Below are 27,154 nucleotides of genomic sequence, written 5' to 3'. Positions count from 1 at the left end.
GATAAAGGCCCGCGCTTGCCCGAGAATCCCTGCTTTTTGCACAACGTGTTATCACGCGGCCTCGTGTCACTGGCCTCCCGCCCCCTTCTCCTTTTTCTTCTTTTAATTGTGGTGCCCCTCGCTCGCAGTGTTGCGTCATGTATTCCCTCTGGACCGCGTTTCGCTGCTGATATGTGCACTGTAGCTTTCAGCTGTCAGGAGAGAACACTTTCAAGCCATGCAGCTGACAATGTGCGCGCTACCGTTTTAGGGATGATTTACAGCAAATGACCGCAGTGCAACAGGAAGCCACAGTTGCCCCGCCCCTCTAACCCCCCCCACCCCCTTTAAACCCCCCCTTTTTCCAATTTAAAGCTACTAAACTGACAATATTTTCCTCTTCTCAGAGCACACTTTATTAGCTATGTCTGCTTATGTACATGTCCCCTCAACCCCAATTAATTTAGTCTCCTTAAGTGGCAAATTTGCATTAGACTGTGCTTGCCTTTAAAGTATACTTTATTAGTGTTGTCTGGGTTACCCACACCGGACCCCCCCCCCCCCCTACCACCATGCACACCCGCCATCCCCAGCCACCCCGCGCATGCACACATTTATTTGACCACGCTTAGCCAACAGTATTTTCTCTGCAGGAGTGTACGTGTGTGTTTTTCCGCTCCACTGTGGTAGTTTATTAGCAATGTCTCCTTTGATAGTTAGTGTGCACGCTTGATTATGGCTGAAAGGGAGTGGGCCGGGCACTTGGCCGGAGAGGAAGTCTGCCTAATGATATTAACAACATCCTTTATTGGGTAGCTACTGCAGGCACAGGGAGGGAGAGGAGTAAAGGAAGAGGAAGCGGGAGGAGGAGTGTGTGTGTGTGGGGGGGGGGGGGGGGGGGGAGTGAAAGAGAGCGGAGTTGGACAGAAAAAAGGGAAACGAGTGAGAGGAAATTCAGGGCGAATCAAAGAGTCAGGAGGGGAAGGAGTTACCTCGTGTGGAGATTTAGCCGCAAGAACAACGAGGGAAACGCTCTGCAGATTCAGGCCAATTGGAAATAAACAGACCGGAGTCGTAAGAGAGTGATTATCCTCACGCAGGCGACGCTGCACCAATATTACGATGGCAGATAATCTCATGTTCTCTTCATATATTATACAAAACCCTCTCAGTCCCTCTCTACTAGTCTTGATAGGAACTTTGCAGTTGTATCACGAAATGGCCGAGCAACCCCGTCTGCTTCCATCACGGAGGTCCGCTGGGCCGTGTATAACAGCTGGACAAGGAAACACAGCGATAACTGGAAAAATGTTTTAAAGAGGATTTCATTATTTTAATGTCATGAGTAACAACGATTTGTCTGAAAGCAGAAAAAAAACAACTATTTGTGTTTACATTAATAGCATTAGCTGAGCTTAATAGCTCCCTAAGGAGGTTGCGTGGCTAAGAAGCTAATATCAACGCCTCGGAAACGGCAATTGAACACATCTCGCAGTTACATTTTGTTTAAACTGTATTCATTATTTTAACTTTCAGTGTATGAAGAAAGCAGATTTAAAAATTAGGCGCCTGTGGTTAAAATGTATTTAGGTGACCATTTTTCTGCCAGGAACTTCCTCAAATGTTTTAGCAACTGGAGTTTCCATAAAAGCCTCTGAGTATTGCAGGTTGAGGAATATAAAAAAAAAAATCGCAAACAGAACCACTACACCACCATCATAAAACCTGAGGAGATGTCCTGGATCAATTCAAGTGAATTGCCTTTTCTTTTTTTCATCCACCTTTTCAGCAAAATACAAGTCGAACCACGGGGAGGCCCGATAGTCGTGGTGGGTAGAAGTTTAACAGAGACGTCTCCTGTTCAACCCGATAACTGAATCTGAAAAGAAGATCAACCATGGTTCGAATGCTGTCAGGGAATATGAGGTTGCTTGTCTGCAGCACCTGGAGAAAATAATGAATTGAAGGGTCAGACAGCTGCGGTCGCCATTTTAGCCAACGACTGCATCAGCAATACTTGTGTCTTCACAACCAACGTAACGGTCACATATTTTGGAATATCAGCTTTGAAATGTGTATTTACCAGAGTTTGTTTTCCTTAGTATTATCGAGTCATCGCTTCTGTCAGGTTGTAAGTATTCACATGTATTATTGCTTTTATACGTTTGTATTTGTTCACAAACATACACAAATGTGCATATTGTTCAATTCCTGATGAGTTCAAATTCACACAAAAGGCAGTCAGATTGAAAGGAGAGGCCTCATCTACACCAGGTCTGTGGTGTTACTTCCCAACACACACACACGCACACGCACACACACACACACACACACACACACGCGCACACACACGTACACACTGCGGCGCACAAAGGACGGAATGAATGGAGGATTATTTACATAACCAGTTTATGTCCCTTTTGTGTTGTTGAACGACATCGACAAACAGAAAATGGGACAGTGGAGCATCTATAAACGGGTATTGTATGATAGCGGGAGTGGAAAAACACACTTAATATAGCCTACACAAGCACATTATTGCTACGTGAATGTTTATTCAAGACCAAACTACTGCATTGAAAACAGGAAATTGGTAACCATTACAGGAGACAAGAGTGCCTGTAACGTTCCACGCCTGATTCCTCTCGTTGTCTTTTTTTTTGTTGTTTTTTTTGTGCTTATGTCGATTATGAATGTTTAAGCATTGCCTCTTTATTTCTAATTAGGTCAACTCAAAAACGACTCGGTATAAACCTCTTAGCCAAACTGAACCATAATATAACCGTAAAGAGCCCAGAACATGTTCAACAGAAGCTTCAACTCGAGTGCAGCGTCTCAGCTGGAGTGGCAGCGATTAGCAGAGATGTCATTTGTAGCCCTGTCTTCACCCGACACTCGGCCACGTCGAAAACTCACAGCACTACACGAGCGAGCAAGCTTTTAAACGGTCAGCCAAACAAGCCGCAGTTTGCATTTGTGATTTACCTTCTTAATTGCAGAGGTAAAATAATTGGCAACCCCTCTACGGTTTGCTGTGTCGGTGATTGTTCATTTTGGCAATCCCAGCAACCAACGGGCCGACTGTAATTCCGCTGATGTCCGCGGGTCTCGTGTGGAGGCGCGGCGTGCGTGCGGTCCGCAGCGTCGTTCCGCTCCGTCTTTATTTGAACGTCAGCTGGCGGACGCCGCTTCTTACCCCCGCGCGCACAGCTCCCCGTACTCACGTCGCATTAAGAGCTCGCGAGCGCGTGTGCGGGGGGAAAACGCAGCGCACGCGGAACCTGTTCTATGTTCTGTCCGAGGAAACATAGTTTACAAGGAGCAGCTTTTTATGTGTCTGCGCAAAGTAAACGGTGCGTACGCGCGGGCTTTACGATGTGTTGCACGAACGGCATCCCGCGGCATGTTCCCCATCACGCACGAGCGCTCGCACACGGACGCTAAGCGACAGCGCGCTGATTGTCGAACGGCACCGATCGTCTCCTCCCGCGAACAACTAGGAAAAGCTGTCACCTTGAGAAGTCTCCCTCAACACCAAAAGATGTCAGGCCTGGCAATTTTCTCTGTTTACCTTGGCGAGGTGCCTAAGATCCCATACCTCTCCCAGGTGTGTGTGTGTGTGTGTGTGTGTGTGTGTGTGTGTGTGTGTGTGTGTGTGTGTGTGTGTGAGAGAGAATGCGTGGAGGTATGTTTATTTGTCTGTTTGCGGGCATGTTAATCTTTGCACGAGTGTGTTTGAGTTTTTGTGTGTGTGTGTGCAGCTGTTTGCTATTTTTGCATTGTTTATTTGAGTTCCTGTGTGTGTGTGTGTGTGTGTGTGTGTGTGTGCGTGCGTGTGTGTGTTTGTGAGGACCAGACAGACGGAGATAAATATACTTATTCCCTGGCACTGTGTCTCTCTGTAAGCAGCGTCAGCATCTCCCTGCACCTGTGGCGAAGGAGACGTATCAAACGCGCACTTTCAACAGCCACGCCGTCACGCTTCCGCATTACAGGACACGGCACGCAGGCAAACACACAAATACACGCACGACGAAACTTCCCACATCCTCCGGTGAAAGCACGCAGTTTGTCACAGACGGTACGTACAGACAAGTGCGCGCAGACCCGCGACACTTAGACTGACAGACACATGCCAGTACGCGGGGACTCGCCTACACGCCAGCAGACAACCACTGGTGTGTCAGAGTGAAGATAGCATTTGTCTTCTCTCAGCATCTTCCCTCAGGTGGTACGTGACTGCTCTCGTTTTTCTGTGTGCATATCTTTCAGTGTGTGTGTGTGTGAGTGTGTGAGAGAAAGAGAGAGAGAGAGACACACACACACACACACACACACACACACACACACACACACACACACACACACACACCACCTATCTTGGACGTGGAGGCAAAATAGAAAATAGTCCCTTATCAGGCAGGATTAAAAAAGTAGAATACCCTCACATACTTTAAATGACTTCAGCCTCTATCAGTACGTGCGTGCATGTGTGTGCGTGTGCGTGTGTGTCTATCTTATTCATAAATTGCATCTATCATACAGTATATTAGGCTGTATACTGTATATTTATGTGGCACAGAGTGCAATGGTGTCTGTCTGCCTACAAAGATTGACTGCTGAAGCCAAACACTGCTAAAATATTATCAGACTGCAAATGCTTTTACATTTATAGCAACCAGTTGAAAAATAAATAAATACAAAAAAAAAAAAAAAAAAAAATCCTAAAGGTCACTTCAGAGATGCATGTCCCTCACATCGATGTCCTCTAGCAAACCAACATTGTTAAAATGGAAGCCACCCTGGCAGAAACAGAAGCGGACAGAGCATGTAAACTGGCTGCCTGAAGCACCACAGTTCTTCGGCCAACAAATTGATGTCTGGTGGATAAAAACCTCGGTCCAAACACCAGCTGAACACACCATCTGTTTCTCTGCGATTCCACTCATTAGGGATACATATTTTAATTTCTTTTGTATTGCCCTTGATATTGTCCTACTACGTTTCTATTGTCATTTCACTTTTTGCTATTGATTTCAGTTTCATGAGAGCTTTGACGTGTTGTAGCTGTTGCTTGTTTTGAGGGGAGAATGTTATAAATCCTCCTTTGCGTTTTTACCGAGCTCCTTCGCAGACTGTCGATTGCGTTTTTCAGCCTAGCAGCATTTTATCCCTTTTTTTTTTTTTTTTTTTTTTTTTTTTTTTAAATCAGTCAAATCAGCCTTTATTGATATCGCACGTTAAATGTGCCTGACAAACAGCAATCACAAACAGTAAAACAACACCTCTGCTCTCGCCACATTTTTATTAACATCACTACGCACTAAAATGCAAAAATCACGTGCTGCAGCCTTTTGGAGGTTTCTGCCACCGCAGTGTTCATGGTGCTTTTCGTGAGAGGCCAGATTTGAAGACCAACGGGCCCATCAACAGAGAGGCCGGAGGGCTGCAGTCACGCCAGCCCGTCCGCCATCTCCCCCTCCAGACGCATCCTTTACATAGTCCTTCTGCGGCTCCATGATTGCGCTCGACTGCCACCTGCGGCGGCGCGATCGCTGACGGGCCCGAACAGAACGACTCTCATCTACCCCAATTTTAGTAACGTTATCTTTCTTTGTTGATGAGATGCCTCTGTTTGTGTATGCCTGTGTGACACAGTTACTAAAATGGCAGTGTTGTCTTTTTGTGATCTTAAATCCTGTTTGCCAGACTGTCAGGCCCCTCCGGCGGTAAAACTTAGACTCGATCCTTCATAAGGAGGACGAGTGTTGTGTTAAAGAGACAGATTGCAAGTGGTTGATGTTGACTTCAACTCTTTTTTTTCTTTTTCTTCATTATTTCATTGTGTAAAAAAAACAAAAAACAAAATACAAGCATATAGTCCATATATGCATCTGAGGAGGAGAATGCGTGTGTGAGAGGAGTGGATTGGATTTCACTGCAAAGGCATGTTGAACAGTCGGTCAATTTCCTGCCACACGTTCAGTTTTCCCTCCCCATGTCAAATGCCTCGATTTCCTCACAACACATTCCTGATGCATTATTGGTCATGGGCATTATATAGTCCCACATACTCCGTCCCTCGGAGTCCGGGAAGTATCGAATTGCCTCTTGTCTTTATGTGAGCGAGCAATAAAGAAAGAGAGAACCGAAGGCGCATGAGGGAGAGCGACCTGTAAGCCAACAATGTTTTATCCTGTAGTTGGGGAAGACCTAGCATCTTGTTAAAGGAGTTTTCAAAGAAGTCAGAAGGTTGGCTTCCTTTATTTGAATGTCGTGGCTTTTTCATTGTCTATATTTGGAGCTGGAACCAACTTGTGATGAGAAATCATAGTACAGAATATCAATGAAGCCTCTTTTTAATACACAAGTACGTATTAGATGCAATTTGCATTTTTTTTATTATTATTTTTTTTCTGTTTTCTATGCTACTATAAAGTAAGGGAATATTCCCAGCAACATTATTTGACATTATCAGTCCATACCTGTAACATTGTGTGTCTAAATACAGCCTATAAAAGGTATCATTTCACGTCCTGTCTCAGTCCATTAAAGCAGATAAACGATGCCACCAAATGACATTGAAATATTATGCGGACCCTCCACTGTAAACAACTTGCCAAATGAGGTTTTAAACCAGAGGGAGCGTGTTGTCTGTGAAGAATAAGTGCATGTTTGCAGTGGCAGTGGGGGAACTGACATGGCTTGAGGCCTCCATATTGTTGAGGGAAGTTAAGGAGGTTTAACTCGAGTGTGAAATCCATATTGAAGCCCTTTGGATATGCTCGACTTGACGAGTTGCGTGTGTCCGTGTGAGTGTGTGTTTTTGCATCTGTTCGTCTTTGTGTCTGCACACATGCACACGCCGACCTTCATGTTTCTTTTACATGCGTGTGTGTGTGTGCGCGCGCGTGTTTTTTTTACTATGAAATATATGTCTGCATGCACTGCTATGAGTGTATCGGACTGGTATTTCCATTTAAGTGTGTGTGTGTGTGTGTGTGTGTGTGTGTGTGTGTGTGCGTGCGCGTGTGCGCATGCGCGTGTGTGTGTGTGTCTGTCGTATGATTTACGGCCCTCCGCTATTACATAAATCCATTGACTGGTAGCTCAAAAAGCCCAAAATGTAGAGAAAAAAAAATTCCATATGGAACTTATCATAAGCAACCATATTTCTCCATTACTCTGAGCAATTTGTTTTAATTGCCTACTTAGAAGTAATATGGCCCCAAACTATAATACAAAAAAAAAAAAGAAAAACCCTAAATGAAATATGAGAATGCCCATTAACTGGCACGATTATGTTATAATAATCAGAAAATTGAGTTGTCAGGATTGGAAAGCCTCTTTAAGATGGTAGTTACACAGCATATGCTGTGTGCGTATGCGTGCGTGTGTGTGTGTGTGTGTGTGTGTGTGTGTGTGTGTGTGTGTGTGTGTGTGTGTGTGTGAGTTGGAAAGTGCGGCTGTGTGGACCTGACAGACACTCTCTGCTATTCCACCTGCTCATTCTCTAATTGGAGGGTCTTTTATTCTTTTGCAACTTGATTGAAATCGAGTTAGAAACATTACAGAAATTGCTCGGAAAATAACGATCGCAGACGGTTTGGTTTTTCAATGATGTACGCGAGGAGGGGAAACGGTGAATACATTAATGATGCTAATTTGTCCGTGGCTGCACCTCCTTGTATCACAGCCGTATTCATAGCGGAAAAAAAAACATCCTTTCAGCGATAATTCCTAAATAGCACCGTGGCCTCGGCTTGCACTCCATCCCGACTGGCTGGATGGGTGTTAATTAGTTTAAAATAATCCCAATTTTTTTTCAATGCAGCGGACGTGACGCTAAAGCATATGAGCACGCTGTACACATTCTGCTGAGTCATGGTTCATGAATCGCTTTTGCTTCAACTTAATTTCACTGATAAATGGCTGCGAGGGAAGCCCCTGGGCAGAAGTTTAATTGCCGAAGCATGCGTTCTAAATTCTGGAGTGATCACCGCATCATCCCTCCGACAATAATATCATCGCCTCAAACGTGTCACGAGCTGAACAATATCATCACGATACTTGACTGAATGACCCACCGGTCTATTTCATGTAAATATGTGCGACAAGTATGTGGCGAAAAGCTAACCCAGAGGAAATGGGTCAGAATTGCATCTCAAAAGTGAGATTAAAAAAAAAAAAAAGAAAAGGGGGGAAAGATAAATGTTCCCTTTTCTCTTAGTTGACAATGTTCAATGCTCATGATTAAATGTAAGTCACACTCAAACACGTGGCGATAACCTCAGCCGCGGATGATTCTGAATATTATTGGAATAAAAACACATTTTCTCTTCTGACACTGATTCCCACTTTGTGCTCGGGGCTGTGCTTCACTGAGCTCCTCCAGTCATTTTTCATGTGCGAGGGGCTTTTAGATGGCTTTATTTTCAAAAGACAGGCAGGAGGGATTCTCACGGGGCTGTGGCACTCCCATTAGGAATACGACTCCCGCAATAAAGCGCACACGCACACACGCACGCACGCACACACACACACACACACACACACACACGCGCACACACACACACACGAACTCGGAAACACACACCAGCTCTGAAGTCCCCGCCTGCACCAAGCATACACAAATTGTGTTTACATTATACCCAAAGATGTTTTGGAGCTCTGACTCCAAATTGTTTGTGTACTGTGAATTTATAAACTGGATTTTCTGTTCCGGTTTCTCAAGGTAGAAAACCAAACGTGCGTTGATTTAGTGGTCAAGGAAACGGCTCGGAGTGTTTCTCATTTTAAATGCAAATGCCGCTACTTTAAGCTTGCTTTCTATTTGCTTAAATTAACATGTATTGGGGCGGCCGCGCAACATGTAAAGTTGTTTTTAATGGATTTTTAAGGACATAATGAGCTACGCTCTGCTATTTGTTTTCATGTTTTTGGACTCCAAGCTATGCCCCTAATCCTATTAGACAAAATCAAGACCGACATGTGCAACTTGGAGAACTGTTTTCATTATTTAGGGAACAGAACACACCTGTGGCACATTTGGAGTGTGTTTAGGTGAAATGCATTATCAGTGGGTGCGTGAGAGGCTGGCATCAATCATGGCCAATCACATCAGCTCCTGTAATTCCCTTTAAAAGCAGTGCATTCCCTGCCATGAGTCACTGACAGTTTTATTATGGAGAGCCCTGGCCGCTAAAAGGAATAGAAGGCGGTCTGGAGTGAATATTCTTTGTCTTGGAGGGATATGCAGCGATATAAGGCACACATGTATAATACACCGAGTATGAATATATGGCACTGTGAGTATGCTGCCAAGGACAGATGATGTGTCTTTTTAAAGTTGAAAAGACTCTGTAAAAACAAAATGAATGTATGGTGTCCATGTCAGGAGCATTCAGCTCCAGTCATTTGATACCATTATAACTCAGTTTTGACGTGTATTACTCATGCTTCTGAAATCCTCCTAAAATACACACTGGAACACATAAAATATGTGATTAAGTTGAAAAAGGGGCTGTTTTCCTCGGCTAATGAATGGCTGACATATTGCAGACGCTACTGATGGTGACTGAATGGTAATTAAATGAAATGAACCCTTTCATTCCGTTTAATTTCCACAAGGCATTGCATGGAAGATTTGTAATTGCAACATAAATTATGTGAATCTGGGTAAAGGTCAAAGATTTCTCTTGGCTTTTGTCTAAAATAGGACACATTCATACTTGCTGCAGCTCCGGATGCCCATAAGCAAGACAGTTAACCCCTTTTGGCCTCAGCAGAGGTCCCTTGTGTCAGTGTCTTTAAACCCATGAGCACATTGGGTTTTGCCATTAAAAATAGCATTGAATGCTCAACTGACTTCCCTCAGGATCAAATGAAAATATGTAAAGAAACAGAAGTGCTTTTTTTATTTTTATTTTTATAGGACAAAGCCTTTTTGCTGTTGCCCTATTAAGTCTTGATTACACGTGCACTTCCTTGTCCTCAGCCTTCCTCGTCAAAAAGAAATAAAGGAAGCCTGGGTACTCTGTCACCTTTGGACCTGACTGAAACACACCGGCATGATTGTTGCTGCTGTCTTAGATGTGAATGGAGAGTGGATGGAGATTACCCACCCTTTTGTCTGCTGTGGATTTTAGCGATAAAATGCAATGGGAAGAACAATTTTCCTGTTGTTGGAACAAATTGCCCTCCCTATTGCAGAGACTTAAACCTGGTATATATCAGGGTCTTTCTGTGGCAATGCTTCTATCTTTACCAGCTCTACATTTCAGAACCACGGCAATCTGCTGTCTCCATGAGCGAAAGCTATTAAGTGTCTGAATTGTGAAAACTCCAGTGTGTAATTCTTTTTGCCCATTTATTAGAGCTATTTTTTGTTCCTTTGACTCGGCTTATTATCTTTTTCACAGGCGTCAATAGTGGCCACATTTGCTCTTGGGATTACGAATTGGTTTAAGAGAAGAGGGACAGTCCAAGACAGTATAAGACGTGAAAATGTACAAATTCAAACTTATAAACAATGATAGATATATTGCCATCAAACTAACTACACTGAAACCTGCGTGATGTTGCCGATCATGTATCGCAGCCAATCATAGCGTACATTCGGCATACAGATCAGAACATCATGCTCTGCTGCAGACACCGAATATCACCCCAATGACAATGCTGATATCTTTTCTAGAAATGACTTATCTTTCCGTTATCCTTTTCATAGGAAATTATCTTTCATTTAAAAATGTGTTGTATGTTATTATATTGCTCCACACACACCTCAAAGGACGAGCCCTGCTCATTAAACATGTAAGGGGCGTGGGAGGCGAGCAGCCGTCAGCAGCACGGAACTGAAGCAATCAGATTTGAGCTTGACACATGCGGTGGGACTCGGGTAGACATGCGGCCGCAGGGACACAAGTCGAGTCCTTTGGCTTCGGAGGGTTGATCATTGCTGCATTAAAGAGCAGAATTACAGTTTCAAGATGAGATCAAAAGCCGGCGAAAGACATTTCTTGCGACTTGCCTGCTTTGCTGTTTCAATTAACATTGTACTGATTTATACCCACTTGCATTTAGCACCAACTCAGCGCTTTGACATTCTATTTTCACTGTGTGTGGCATGTGCGTATTGACGATCATACAAATGCTTCTTTGTAAAATCGAGCTTTTAAACAACACATTGCTCGGTGAGAGTGAAACGCGTGGAGAAGTCATCGATCAACAGAAACATAGAAAGCAGCGAGAGCTTGTCGGGGATTGAAATGGCGCTCATACCCGTGTGTGTACTCACATGTATGTTGGACTCACGTTGTACATGGACTCCTCTTCCATGTTACTGAGCTGCAGCTGGCTGATTCTACCATCAAGTAGCCGTTTGAACATGAGTGACTTCAGTCCTCCGTTAAGTCACGGAAGTGTGCATTAAATGAGACTGTTCACAGGGATGATTAAATTGATGTTATCATGATGTGTACCATTATTGGGATGGTTTGCCTTTACTCAAAGAAGTTCCAGCAAGGGCAAATTAATATATAACAGGACTCACTTCGCAAGCACATAATGTATAATCTGTGCTATGTCTGAGACAACTAGTTGTCAGTGGAGACATGATGAGAGTGCTAATTCTGCAGTATGTTATTCTTCTGTTCCCACCATATTTATAAATACCCTGCAGGCTAACCATCATGTTTTATATGAAGTGGTGCAATTTCTTTTGCAATTGTATTGGATGATAAACGTCAAACTACCAAAGTCCATTTGTAAGCTGTGGATTGTAACACCTTCAAATGTTTCTGGAGGCACATAACCAGAAATAATTACTTTTCCTCCTGCGTAAATTATAAATGTAGATCAGAAAAGTGGTCATATGCGAGGAGATCTTGGCAGCCGCTTTGAAATATTAGTATCTCTGGATGAAACCCTATGTGTTCTGTTCCATTCGCCAGTAACACCATAATTACAGCAATGATGAAGCTTTAATTTAAAGGGATGTTGACCCCTCCATAAATGAGACTCGAGAGCTCTCCAATTAACATATAGGAGCACCAAAATGGCCGCATATATCAATGAAATACCATTACAGGGACACGGATGGAGTGGCCCGGAGCAAGACGCGGTGAGTGGCTGCAAGAGGAGGGAAGTGAGTGGGAATAATTTTCAAGCAGTCATGGTAGTATGAGAGAGAGAGAGAGAGACACACAAAGAGTGTGAGAAACTGGGTCTGAAAGAAGGCAAAGATGGAGAAACACGCCGAGGCCAATATGTAGCAGAATACCGAGAGATGGGCTGTGCAGCACATTAATGCAGAGCGGCAGACGCAGAGGCTGATCGAGATATGAGAGGAGTCAGGCCACCAGATGGTCTAATGACCACGGGAAATATTACAGCTGGCAACTGCACACCAACATTAATGACACCAGTCATTTAAGAGCCCCGAAAAGAGAGCTGGTGCGTGTGTTTGTGCACGTCTTCCTGAGGGCGTGTGTGTGTGTGTGTGTGTGTGTGTGTGTGTGAGAGAGACACATTTAACCGTACGTGCACGGTCAAGACGTCCTCCTAATCATTGTATAATTAGTAAAAGGCAAAAGTCTGGAGACATTCTAACCTTCATTGTGTGACGAAAAAGCTGCATGTTAGGGTTTGGCAATGTTGGTTACATGTTCGACGCAAATGTCCGTCAGAATTCCCTCAAAAATGAGGATGAATTCAGTTTTAAGACCTGATTACATCAGTTTAAAAAAAAAAAAAAAAAAAAAAAGGCAAAATAAGTAGATTCGTGACTTCAAACAGATGTTTGGTGCGAGGTTCAACTTTGGAGAACTTGGAGCCGCATATTTGTGCCACTGGCAGTCGTAAGCCGTGTTGACACCGCTGACCTTTGAGGAACCAGAGAGTCGGAGATGAAGCTCGTGGAAGCTATTGGAACTTAGTGGCACCATTCACTTTCGTTTAAACTCCTCTGTCAGAGTAGAAACTGCACAAGAGACGACTGGTTTGCAGAAGCAGACGGTACAAATGCGACGTCTTTCGCCACCAACCTAACGAGCTCGTGAACTGTAGTGACTATGGTGACTATAGTAAGTATTCCCATATCATAAAGTATGAATTGAGAAATTCATATCACGATAATGGCTATATCTTGACTAATTGACAGAATGATGATGTACCGTTATCACACGTTATTATACAATTATATAAATATTGTGATTATATTTTTGGCATGTCATTTATTAAACGCTAACATCGGAATCACACATGGATGATGACGGATGATGCAAGTAGATAAAACCCAATCTAATCTTAGACGGTTCTTTTGACAATGTAAAATAAAAAGGACAATGTAAATGAACAAAAGAAACAGCAAAAAAAACAACTTTTTACAGTATAATTAATTTTGTCTTTCTATCTTCCTGTTCCATCACGTCATTCCTGGACGGGACAGACTACGACCGAGCTGCATTTATGTACTTCAAGGTGTGCAGCTGCTCTTTGTCTCCCGCTCTGCATGTCCCTCTTGGTTCTCTTGTGTTTCCCTCCATTCTCCGCTCCCTCTCTTATCTGTCTCTCACGGGTCTATATGAAATATTCTGACCAAGGCTCCTGCAGTGAACATATAATTAGAAACCACCGAAGCGTGGCTCCAACATGGGGTGGGCTTTTCTCCTATCTGTTTGGTGAAGGGTTGGTGGGGTGGGGTGGAGGGGTGGAGGGGGGTGGGGGGGGGGTGCTGTAAAACATCTTCATGGTCAGAATACTCCGCCAGCCTGAAATGGTGGTGTCCTACAATACATTTAGATAGATAAGGACGAGAGAGAAGCCAGTGAGAGAGAGAGGAGCGGATGGACGAGGCAGAATGGATAAATGGATTGATAGATGGGGCATGAGGGAGAAGGACGGATCATCACCCGTGGGATGGAGAGAGAGAGCGAGAGAGAGAGCGAGAGAGAGAGAGAGAGAGAGAGAGAGAGTTATGGCTCGTCTCCATCAGCCCTGTTTTCCCACGAGCCAGAGATAACACCGGGCCGCTTTGTCGTTTAGTTTCTATATTTATTAATTAGCCGGCTTTGCCAAAAAAACCCAAGACTCTAATTTTTAACCATAACGTGACTACCGAGAATACCGCCAAGTAGAAAGGACAGCAGCAGGCGGTAACGTGTACTGAACCAGTTTGGCTTCATGCGAAATGATGAATCTCCTGTCATCTGAACATCTTTCCGAAACCACGGCGATATTCAGTCCACAGTAAAATACAGAGAATATTCGACGTGATTAATCACCAACCGCTCAGACAATCAGAACAATAACTGTTCAGCTTCACTTTGACGTTATACGTTCAACAGGTGACATATTGTTGTACTGATCTTGACAGTTTACTCTCATACCACTAGTTTTTCCTCAGTCAGCTATAATTCTCTCACTTTGTGAAGTTGCTTTTTTTTTTTTTCTTTGATCGAGACAAATTCCTTCGTGAAGTAAGTGAAATCTTACTTGGCAATAAATCTGATTCTTATTTACATGAATTTCATCACATACAACTTTTTTTTCCTGATGTCATTGTGACCCACCAACTGTACTTCGGCCACCTAATGCTCAGTGATGAGGTCTTTTAGTGAAGTCAGCCTCACATTGGCCGATCCAGACATTCCACAGTGTCATCGTGACACTTCTACGTTATTTTGGGGAGGGAGGGGGCGGGGGGGGGGGTCTTCTCGCCAGACACGATGACGTCACGCATTGACTTGCATTACTGTGGTCGTCTCCAGAGTCATCACGATCTCGTTGTCTCACGCACAGCTGGGTTACGATGTCATTCGCAGGACCTGCGTCTTAAGCTGGACGCGCAGCGCCGTCGTGTGACTCCGCGGTGTCGTTTGGACTTTTTGCTCGCCCCGCGCTGCTCTCGGTGACGCCGCGGCGGAGCTCTCTCCCGACCCCCGGCGTGGGTGTACACCTCCGCGGTGGCGCTTTGACTTTTACCTGACTTTGTCCTCGCGCGGCTTTTATGACGTCGCCGTGGTGTGACTGGGCCAGTCACGGTTTGTGCTGACGGCTTATTGCTGTATTAGAAAAGGACAGAGGAGCCTTTGGGACAGTTTGCGTTGTCGCGTGTCCTTGGAACGCGCCGGCGTTCACACGTTGCCACATACGACGCCGCGCGCGCGCGCGCACAAACGCACAAACACACAAACGCGCCCAGGCGCTCCCGCAGGAAGACACGCGCTGGGTTACATCGTGACATATCCACATGCACACGCGAGCGCTGTCTCTTTTTTTTTTTATGAGCCCTTCCTTACGGCTCTAGCAGGAAATGAATGTCCGGTAGCCGGGGCTGTTAATTAACGTTTATGGCTGCAGATGACCGTTTGAATCGTTAGACTGGCTCTCACAGCCTTCACGCCAAAGCAACCACGGTATAAAAATCCAATCTCTGTCCCTGACTCGGAGCCAAAGTAATGATGGTGGATCATGATGTTGATTTGTTTTATTATCTGAATGTAAACGCGACTGATCCCCCTTTCTTTTGGAGGGGAGGGGGGGGGGGGGGTACTTGTTTCTCTGCCCCCGAACCGTTGTAGCCGAGGTCCAGGAAATGATTCATGACAATGTTCATGACGGGTGTCTTGACACGCAATGATGATATGTCGGTCTCGTGCACACCCTCTCAGATGAAGTCTCTCCCAAAATGCTCTAATCCAGCCTTTTTCTCACCTCTTCGATTCCCTCGTAATGCTCTTGCTGTTTTTCTGCCTGCCCCCCCCCCCCTCCCCCCCCGCCGCCCTCACACCCTTTTACTTCTCAATTTCTCTCTGCCTGTTGTATCACACAGCGATCTATACAGCTGCTCCCCCCCTGCAGACCCAGCCCGCCTCCCACGATTGAAACATTGATTGCACACGAGCCACGGTGAGAGACGGTGTGTGACAAACAACACTCGCACTCAACCTGGGCCGGGACTCGGCAAAAAGGAGAAGGCGCAGGCGACACCTCGACGTGACGACGAGACACCTTCCGCAGTGACGCGCAGACGTAGAGAAAGAGAAAGCCCGCGTGTCATGAAAACAGACTCGCAAAACCCGCACGCGTATAAACAAGCAACACAAATTTGGAACCATCAGAGTATAGAAACCAAACTTAAAGAAGCGGATCATTCCTGGAGCCCCCCGCCTCGTTTCCATTGTGCTCCCTTCCCTCAGCACACGTTAAGCATCCCTGTCTCATGTACAGTACACACACACGCACACGCACACGCACACACACACACGCACAAAACCACAAAACCACACACAGGAAGCAACACACAAATGGACATGAGTCAATTCCAATCACAGCTCCAAACACCTGTCTGCCAATCTTCCAATAGTGTTTTGTCTGTTTTTCGCTGGCCAAACTGTGTGTGTGTGTGTGTGTGTGTGTGTGTGTGCGTGTGCGTGTGTGCGTGTGTGTGTAAGCCCCACATTTGTGTTGATATGTCAGTGTATGCGGGTTCGCAGTCTGACGGCCACAGATAAGGTGGCAGTTATCTTATCGTGCTGAGCCAACCTACCCTAAACCCTCACAGACCTCAGGTGTCACAGCATGCTGGCTCTTCCCCGAGCACCTCCTCATTTTCATGTCAATTTCACACCATTTTTTTTTCTCTCCCTCTCGCCGTCTGCCCTCCCTCCCCTCTGTCTTCATCCCCTGATTTGCCCCCTCCCTCCCTCCCTTCTGATCAGCAGTTAAGCCCATTTTAGTGGCCCACTTTTTTGCTCCTTTGTTCTCCCTTCATCCCTCCCGTTTCTTCCCACCAGCCCTTCTGATCTTTCTTGGTATCCATCCACTTGGCCTCGCGATCAATGTCTCCCATCTTTGGCCAACTTTGACAGCGTTTGCTTTCCTGTTTTTTTTACCCCTCCCTCCCTCCCCTCCATTCCTTTTCCCATCGTTATTTCTTGCTTTTGGCTTATCACTGACTCCTCTCTCAGCCTCTGCTGTATTCGAGAGGAGGTGACAAATCCCATTAACGTTGCCAGACCACCTCAGTTGTTCTCGACGTTTTTCTCACTTCCTCTCTTATGCTCCTTTTTTCCCACCACATTTTCATCCAGTCATTTATTCACAGCCCAACAGAGACGGCAGTCTTTTTATCAATCTGCCAGTCATTTTACCTTCTTCTCTCCCTAACGACCTCCTCTCCCTCTCGGTGTCTCCTCTTTCTCCGTTATTGCCTTGGGATGCTGTCACTCTTCTCCTCTGCCAAGTTGTCCAGCCATCATTCCTTCCCTTCGGCCTTGCAACACCATCTTACATCATATGAGCTCAATTTTTTTTTTTCTTTCCGTCAGGCGATATTCTCAAAGCGATTCAGTGACAGTAAACTGAGGCCGACAGTTCAGTTGGACCAAGCAGGGCTGTATTTAATATGTTTTTCCAAGCTGAAAACAAGGAATAAAACTTACTCAGAATCCAGTCAGTGGTGCATTATCCTCGAATCAGGTGTAAAAATGGTTCATATTCATATTTTGGTGAAGAGACTAATGTAATACGGTTGGTTATTAGTTTTTCAAATACCAAATTTCCACCTCTGCTTTGAGGTGTTTTGTGTGTTTAATTTTTTCCCCCACCTATTTACTCTTCTTTGTTTTTGTAAAATTTTCTGCAATCCCATCCCTGTTTTGATCCTCGTCTTCAGCAACTCCCACATTTACCTAAAGCAGACAACCGCAGGCGTCCCTGAACACGTCCCCCTTTCACCCTCCATCTTCGTCTCTCGCCGAATATGACCATCTCTGTCAGCTGTCAGCCACCCTCCCTCTTTCATCTATTAAATTCCGATCAATTCATTTTACCTTCATATCTTTCCTCCCTTTCCGCCCTCTGCCCTCGCATTCCCATCTCAAACCACCTCAGACAGTTGTTATCGCTCTGCCAGAGGACAGAACATGATCTAAATGGTTTTTTTGTGCTTCCTCATTCCTTCTTTTTTTTTTTTTTTTTGGCCTTCCCCTCCGTGCTCTGACCGCATTTACATCTCGCGGTGCAGAGGTGGACGCGATGATGAGAGGAGTGAGTATCTGCTGAACGTCCCTGTGGGCTTTCTCTCGCCTCTCTTTGCCCTTCTCAGTAGATTCAGGATTCATTATTTTCCTCGCTTTGCTATTCTGTGTTTGTGTCCCTCTCTGCTCAGATGGAAGATTTTTTTTATTTTTTTAAGGACTTTGGACATTTTGCAACAATTTTTTTTCCAATTTGATTTTCAGTTAAATATAAGAATGAGCTCTAACGGTTTTCGCAGTTTAAAAATAAATACATGTGTCTGACTGTTGCCGGACAGGCTGACCTCATAAGGAAGGAAATGTTTAGGATTTAATCTTGAGCCACTGGAAGGAACCGTCTGGCAAATGATTGTCTGACTAATTCACATGGCTCTTTGAAAATGCATCCTGCATCGTTCTTCTCTGCTTCCTCTTCCACTTAATTTGACATGTTCTGTATCAGAAAAAAACAAATTGAACTTGATCTGTTTTCACCTGTTATCCGCTGAGGAGAACATACTGCCCTGTAGAAAAGAGGCCCAAAATAATCATGACATATGAGAGAGAGCAGTTAGAATATTTTTGAAGTTGTGTTTCTAAATAGTGGAGATTTCAAGCGGAGACAGTTGATTTATTCACAGTTTCACGATTCTGACAGAAACTTGGTGCTACAGGGTGAAAAGTGATATGCCTCGAATATCTCCCAGTAACAAGCAACGACAGCTTCCTTGACATTTACATTTTCCACCTGACTTTGTAAGCATAAAGCGCAGCGTCCCGATTCTACTTCTGATGTGTCGAAAGCTGACATTAACTCTCTCTGAGCTGTGAATGAAGTTTGGTCGGTGAGGTTTGAGCTTTGCAGATACAAAAAAAAAGAAAAAAAAAAAGGCTTCACACATTTTACTGACACTTCGCACTTGGAATTCCTGTGGGTAGAAAATTATGTCTGCCCATTGTTCACAAAAGCTAACAGTGACAGCTTTGACTCATTTCCATCATGAAAATGTACAATGATTTCAGCACACAACCCTGAGTCAGCCCTGAAAATACGACAGTAGTTCTGTTTCAAGAACTGACTTTCAAAGAGTCCCCTCTTCAAGTTGTATTACTGTCAGTTTTTGTCTCATAGAGTCCTTCAACAGCCTTATGAACTCAAAATAATAGTTTGAATGGCACTGAATTGTGAGAAAAGAGGAATTATGTATTATTCCATATTGATACAATTATCTTAAGAGAACTAAAAACAAATGTCCTGTCTGCTCTTGTTCGGTCATGAAGTCCACTGTTGTCCTTGTTTACTGGAGGTGATGTGTGGAGAATGTGCACCGCAGGCTGCCTCCATGTGTTTCTTCATTAACGTGTGGATGTAAATCCATGAAGTATCGTGACGACTGTAGCTTGTATGAGAGTGACATGCGATTGGGTGTTGTCTTGTCCAATAGTTGACCCCCTCTTTGCTGACTCATCTTGTAAAGCCCCCTCTATGTTTCAGGCACACGGACGGTAGTTCAATGTCGGCAGAAAACAAACCATTTGTTCCTTTTCTTCAGACTTCATTTATCAGCTGGGACGATGTAACGCAGCTCTCTGGAGATATACATCTTTGAACCTGAAGTCCAAGGCTGACACTGAGCTGTAGATAAGAACACTCTACAACACGGAGATGACCGACTGACCTAAAGAGACAAGAGAGGAGCCATTTACATGTTTGTTGAGGAAATGAACCCAAAAAGGAATGCGTTAAATCATGCTCAGATAAAGGGATAGCATTAACATGAGCTGCAATATAGCTTTGCTCTGTGTTCTTTACCAACCTCACACTTCCTGAATTGACCATGAATGTTGTCACTGGCTGTAACTTGTCAGTATTGAATATCCTTCGGTGAAGACGGAGGTAACTCGTTGAATAATGTCTTCCACATGTTTTGGAAGTGACTGCCTGTGTTTGGTTTTGCCACAGATAAAAAGTTAATATGCAAACACTTAAAGCCTGCAGGGTATGTGTACGATAACCACTACTGCTTTCCGTTTTAGATTTTAATCTCATGCCTTGTCGATATAAAACACTGTTATTATTGTTTTTTTGAGTTGTTTTTTTTAATTATTACTACGTCATTGCGCTTTCCTTCTAAACCACTGCCGTGGCAGTGAACAATGGAGGACTGCAGGGCTCTCAAATGTATGCAAAGCACATATGGCCAGAAATCCAACGCATTTTGTATTCACTTTAAAATGCATTTACATAAGAAAGTAAATAGTGACAAATAGTGTCCACCCCTTTTCTCTGCACATGGTTGCGAGCCCTCCTCATCATCTCCATCTCTGTAGGAGGTATAATAAGAAATGATGTCCTTCTCGTTCCCTCGGTCCTCTCTGTTTTCATTACACTACAGTATAACAGAGACCCCCTACCCATCACATTAGAATCAGCAGAGAGAACAGGATCCAAGATAAAGCATCTGCTGCAGTGATGTCAGATGACAGTTATGAAGCAGATTACGAGGCTTATACTCTGAACTCGCTGCCTCCAGTTTGCTCTCTTAACCTCTGACTTCGTAAGTGCTCGATCTTCCCTTTTCTACTGTTATTTTTTCATCATTATTTTATTCCGTGTGGTCTTTTAAGTTGCGTTCAAGATGATTTGAAATCTCTCCACATTGCTCCTCTGTCCACACCAAATCATGACAAGTGAGACGTGAAGGATTTGGTCATCACAACATTTGAACAGCCCTTATCTAGATGTAGTTTCAAAGTACACAGCTATACTTCGAACAGTTATATTTAAGACTAATAAACAGGTACTTCTTGAAACCTCCACTTACATTTTTAAGGACTGACGTATATATATATATTACTTTTATTTATCTGATTCTCCTCTTATCTCCCTCTTCTTCTTCTTCTTAGCATCCTTCTACTTAGTTTTTTGCGACCACTTTAAGATGCAAGCCTCCCTACATTGTCGTAAAATTGCCATCTGTCTTTTTAAATGGAAAAAAAAAAAAGAGGCATACAAACAGAACAGCATTTAAAAAACGATTAATGTAATTCATCCATTTCATTCGTTAGATCCATGCTGCGTTGTGTTACATCTAATTACTTTAGTTCTGTGAAATTACTGTCAGGTCGGTACGGTAAACAAACACGTTGCGCAAACAAACCGGCAGCTCGACCTGTTTTCGGCAGGTTTACCTCCCACTACGCCCATAGTTCGATTGTCTGTCCCTCCATGCTCTTTCAGCCTTCAGCTTCTTAACCTGATCCCCTTGCTTGCTAATAATAGCCCCGGCTTTAACAGAACAGGCTGGGAAACAGAGCAGAAGAGCAGAATTGGGCGACTGTTGGCTCAATTCGCATTGGATTTTGTGCAATGTGCAGTTCACTGGCTCTTAGGACTTCTTTTAGCCCCATTGATTTAGTAGTAGCTCTGCAAGGGTAACCTTTTAATGCTCCGTCTTTATTTTTAGTGTGTTTGTGCAAGGGGATGTTTTTATACTCTGAACGAGGCTCGTCCTTTTGGCGGTCCAAGTAAAAGCGAAGAGTGTTTCAGGTTTAGGTCCGCGCGCGATCAGCAGCATCTCCGTTATCAGGCCTCGATCGAGGTGTACGGCCCCGGGTCCAAATTAGCGAGAGATGGCATTCAAAATCAGCGATGCTGTTTGAAAATGCACGAACGGTTCGATCTCGTTCGCGAGGGCTTATTTTTTATCTAAACACAGGTTGAAAGGAACCGTTTAATAGATGCGACCCCGGCTTTTGGCCGGTGGGTCGCGCATGTTTGTAAGGTGCATTGCGTCTCTATCCCTGTTACTGGTACTGAGCAGAGTTGACGTTAAAGCTCTCGTCTCGTCTGTGTTCCCTGAATCGGAACGTACAGCTGCGATTCGAAGGCTTGGCCGGGGTTCGGCCGCCCACTGAAGTGAACATCCACCACGGTGCGATGCCGTATTGTTACGAGTGACTATGATTAAAAAGTAATAAGTATGGAGTTTGGATATCTGTGACTGGGATGATCGGCTGTTTTGGGATTGTTGAAAAGGCGCACGCTGAGTGTGTAATTATCTCTGAGAGTCTTCTCCCACTCTTCACATTCCCATCTATCTATTTTAATCCCTCCGTCTGTAGTAGCTACTGTATATTTAGCTCTTTCTCTAATTCTCTTTTGGTTTCGCTTTCGTTGCTTCTTCTTGCATAATCACGCCATCGCTCTGCACGTAAATAATTTTAGCCTGGCCTGCTAATACTGTCAAGCTCCCTCTCTGGAATTGGACAGAGACCTGCAGGATTTGTTTTTGCTGAGTTGCTCGGTTTTGTTTTGGGTTATTTTGTAGTGTTTTTTTTAAAAAAAATTTAATTTTGTTAATATTTGTATGTTCTTAGGTGGTGTGAAATCCTGTTGTGTCATCCGGGGAGTTCAAAAACTGCTGAATTGGAAAAGTACAGCTGGTGTCAAGGTCTGGAAAAATGGGAGAAAAGTGTGCGTGTGTGCGTGCGTGCGTGTGCGTGTGCGTGTGTGTGTGTGTGTGTTTGTGTGTGTGTGTGTGTGTGGTGAGACTAAAGGTAAAGAGACAAAAAAAACCACAAGGGAGACTGAAACAGGGATGGAGGCAGATAGAGCGGGAGCAAACAAGAAGGGGGAGTGCGAGATGGAGAGAAAGTGTGTACTTGTCTAAAAGGTGATGTTTCACATGATAGCTCGTTGTGCAACGTTACTGCACGGCGGCATCAGCAAATCTACCCCTCTCTTCAAATTTTTGTTTTCTTCCTATCTCTCTCGCCCCACTAGCCAAGCAAGCAGGCAGGCAGGCAGGCTGGCAGGCAGACAAGGTTTCTGGAAATAAATAAATAGCCTTTCAGCCACTGATGCCTCTAGAGAAGCTGAGACGGGGCTGCCTCGACTCACACAAAACCAAGAAACAAAATAGAAAACGAGCAGAAATGTCCTCTAACTGTGATACCGAGGTCAGAATTCATCTGCAGCAGAACATGTAAGGAGACCAGATATCTGAAAACTATTTAAAAAAAAAAAAAAAAAAAAAAAATGTATACCTGAACAGCTATGGGATGAAGGTAGGACAATAAGTAATGCTGACAAATATTTTATTGAGCCTATGTAGGCTTTTTCATATTGCAAAGTGCGCTGAGGAATCCTGGCCAAAAGAGGATAACTTGGCAATTGATTGTTTTGATAACAACAATATTTACATGGTTGGGCAACAACTTGTGTTTTCCCTTCATATATATTAGGAAAAACATATTTACATCCTTTCTGGCCCAAATGCTCTCGCTGTAGTTAATACCTGGGCATAACTTGTCTGCTGATGCGCTGATCACTGTGAAGCCCAGTGTGTACTGTGTGATGGGTTTCATGTTGGCTCTCAACCGAAACCTTCACGGGGCCAGTGAACTATTTTTACTTCCAAATACATTCCCGGAAATGTTCAAATAATCAAGCAATGAATAGGGTTTCTGCTTTTATTTTGAAAGCAGAATCCTACTTTGAACTTCCATATGAAATATAAAGGTTTTAGTTATATAATTTATGCTACAACACAAAACTGCTGTATACTGCTCGTTTTGTTGGTTTGTCTTTTTCTAAGGAAATTGAAATATTCCAGCAGGAACAACAGTTTGTTTTTCTGGCCAGTTAAGTTGGACTGTCAAGGCAGAGGTGCTTCCTGATAGGCCGTGATCAGAGTGTGATTTAAGGTCTCTGTGGCGGAGAGGTAAATGATGACTCACCGGTATTGATCAGCAACCCACTAACCCCGCTGCATATATATTAGTGTAACTTTGAGGTGTTGCTGGAAAGAACAAACATGTTTGTTGTGAACTTTGTTTGATTTTACTGCTTTTACGCTGAATTTGTCGTGAAATTAGACCCCCATGCTTATTCTCCCTCTGTGTTTGAAAGCTATTGACACTGGGTGAAAGATTTACTTGTATATTCCATTTAGACCTGGTGTGACATTTGCATGCGTCTCCGTTTACAGCTGGATGCGACGTAACCCGAGTTTGAGATGATACCATTGAATCGCATCGCCATATATGGCTGCAGACAGGGCAACAAGGCTGAACATGTGTTACCCCATTGGTCTGCTGAATGCTGCCTGATAGGTTAATGAAGATCCCATTTCTCGGTCGAATGCTGGTATCTATTTCAAATTAAAAGCCCTCCAGTGTTTCAGACTTCACCCAGTAATGTTGTATTTCATTATTGTTTTTATTACTCTTTTTTTTTAGAATATTAATAAAAAATGAGGGCAAATGGTATAATTTCCAATTAAAGCCAAAGGTTTAAGCTTTCATATGGTTTTTATTTTAGGTTTGAATAGTTGTACAGGCTGAAAATGAAGGGTTTTAGTAAAGGTTGACAATTCTGCCCAAGTTTTTCAGAAAACCTTCTTTTTAAAAAAAAAAGAAATTGCTCTAGGTTTATAATGTTGTTTTAGAGGGTGCCTCAGGTCATAATGGGTTAAATCACTCGTTCATTCCAAGTGATAAAGACCGACTAAAATCAAACTCCTTCATTAGACACGCTTCTATTAAAGGTTGAATGCGTCTTTCGTATTTAGCTGACTCAATCACACTCAATACTTCAGTTCTTCTTCTTGTTAAGTTTCACTCTCCACTCAAAAGTCTTAATTTCAGAGCTTAGTCTTTTTTTATTTTTTTTTATTCCATTGAGTCAGTTCTATTCTATTTTCCTGTACTCTCGAGTAATGGAGTTTTTTTTTCCCGCTTTTATATTGGACACTAGACCACTTCATCAGGAGCGTGACGTGGCTGCTGTAACAGCCGTTTTACAGCGCAGCAGATTTGGCTGATGTGCATGGCAAGTTAAATTACCATGAAGTAGAGCTAGTGTGTGTGTGTGTGTGTGTGTGTGTGTGTGTGTGTGTGTGTGTGTGTGTGTGTGTGTGTGCGTACGTGCGAGTGTGTCTAGCAGACAGTATGAGAAGCGTGTAATAGGCTCACCTGTCGCTGGCTGCAGACTGATGGGCAGGTGGAGAGAATGGAAACCAGATGGAGAGACGACGGAAGGAGAGAAGGAGAGAAGGAGAGAAGGAGAGAAGGAGAGAAGCGAATGCACGGAGTAGATAAGCCTGTGGGGTGGATACATTTAGATTTGGACTTTTCACCTATTCTATTCCTTCCTTCAAAATCCAAGTAGCAACATTTGTACAGAGTTTCTTGACATATGCTGGCATTTCCATTAGACTGAAATCAAAGAAAATGTAAATACTTTTTTTTTTTTTTAAGTTTCAGTCAATATTTTTCAGCCAGGTGTTCTGCCTTTCAGCAACACTAATTCGAACCTTTTTTTTACTCATGACAGACAATCTCCTCGGTGGTAGAACAGGTATTTGCTCTTTAGGGGTTGTGACTCAAAGCCAATGAGAAAACGTGTACAAACCTAAATTTACTCCGAATCCTCTCTCGGATCAGATTGTCATATTGCAATCTCAAATCCTTCACCGCACATCTTCCCCGGATGCTAACTCTGAGTTGTTTTTGACAGGGTGAAGAGGAGGCTCGTGCCGACATTGTGTCCTGTCCAAGGTGAGTTTACTTCTTGTCTGTGGATTTTCTGTTGATGACATAAGCTCACTGCAGTTCAGTTTTTTTTTCTTTTTTTTTTTCTGCATTTCAGTTTCTATCTCGACTTTAGACTTCATGTGCTGCTTTTGTTTTTTTGTGCTCTGTATGTTCCACAAGTGAAGGTTCAATGAAACACGTTTCATTCTCTTTATAAACACACAAAACTGTAGCTCTTGTTCTTTGTTTTTCTGCTCAGCCATGCCAGCTGTGTGTCTGTCATCTTGTAAGTTTGTCCTACCGTCACATAAAACTTCCCTCGCACCACTTTGAAGATGGCGCTTTCAGCAGTGAGCGAGATCGAATCAACAATGTGAGCCACATGTGTGAAAGACCACAGAAACCTGTGTATCATATGTGAGAACAAAAAGCTGTCCTCTCTTGAAGTGCTGAGATTCCCAGTGAACTGCTTTTTAGCTTCTGTTTTTCCAGAGTCATTTTGAAACATATGATTCAACAAGTGATCCGAGCTGCTCTCAGCAACCGCCATGTTGAGAACCTCTGGCCTGCCAGTATATGGCGGTCTCCGCTCCTCTGTCAGTAGCATGTCTCCGGCTGTATCTGGTTGCCGTGGTGACATGCGTGTGTCAGCAGCGGGATGTGTGATGTGTGTGATGTGTGTTTGTATGTGTGTGTGTAATGTGTGGAGCGGTGGGCGTTGAAAGGGCTCTGTGGAGGCGTATAGAGTTCCTCTGTCCAGAAATGCCAGCGACACACACATGTTGACGGTCAGATACGGAAACTGTTGGCAGGCAGACGTTCCACACACACACACACACACACACACACACACACACACACACACACACACACACACACACACACACACACACACACACACCCGTACAGGATAATACGCAGACTGCACGGACACACACGTAGACAGATATCCAGATTCCACACAGGCCACTGCCGTGCATTCATACTGACAGCTCAGGACTATAAGGTTACATACAGGGAAGTCCATGCCTGGCGTAATACTTTGAACACTGATAGTATGTGTACACACTTTTATTCCCTCACAGAGACCCGAAGCTAAAGTTTGGCTGCATCCAAATGTGACAGATTTATTTTTGTACATAAATGACTAATGATATTTTGCGTCGTAAAATGTGAATCGTTGCTCACGCAGCAGCTGCAATAGAGAAATTGGGGGTTGAGGGCTTTGCTTCAGGGCAGCTCGGCTGTAGTTCATGAGGGAGGAGGTGGGGCGCGTTGCTCATTTGCTTCCCCCCCCCCAACCAAATTTCCCCCATGCAGGCTTAGGGATTTGAACCGAGGACACAAGCCCGCCGAAGCCCTGGGCTACCGCTGACAAACAGGTGTAATGCAGCGTAATTACTCAGTGATTCTGTTTTTGCTACAACCGTAATTGAGTTCAAGTTCAAAAATGTATTCCCCCCTCCGTTGAGAGGTTTGGCTTTACCGCAAGGCACATGTCATGTTGCATAATCACCGTAAACATAGAGGTGAGCTTCAGAAACACAAAGCACAATAAATGAATCGGAAAGCCGGACGACTCGGGGGACTAAGAGGTCTGTTACAGGTAAGAA

At 43.9% G+C, this 27,154-nt stretch overlaps 1 protein-coding gene across 3 annotated transcripts in view; it reads left to right on the top strand.

Moving 5' to 3' along the window:
* cntfr (ciliary neurotrophic factor receptor) overlaps positions 1 to 27,154 on the top strand; it is a 230,082-nt gene that overhangs the window by 10,700 nt on the left and 192,228 nt on the right. For all 3 annotated transcript variants that reach the window (XM_069162309.1, XM_069162319.1, XM_069162328.1), the window contains one exon: positions 25,525 to 25,565. The gene's annotated coding sequence lies outside the window, so the exon portion shown is untranslated. The remainder of the gene's footprint in view (positions 1 to 25,524; positions 25,566 to 27,154) is intronic.

Source organism: Embiotoca jacksoni, unplaced genomic scaffold (assembly GCF_022577435.1).
Source record: "Embiotoca jacksoni isolate LCO1_2020_lvr unplaced genomic scaffold, fEmbJac1.0.p SCAF_10, whole genome shotgun sequence".
NCBI classification, from domain to species: domain Eukaryota; kingdom Metazoa; phylum Chordata; class Actinopteri; family Embiotocidae; genus Embiotoca; species Embiotoca jacksoni.
Note: the sequence above shows the minus strand (reverse complement) of the source record. Positions and strands in the feature narration are given on the sequence as shown.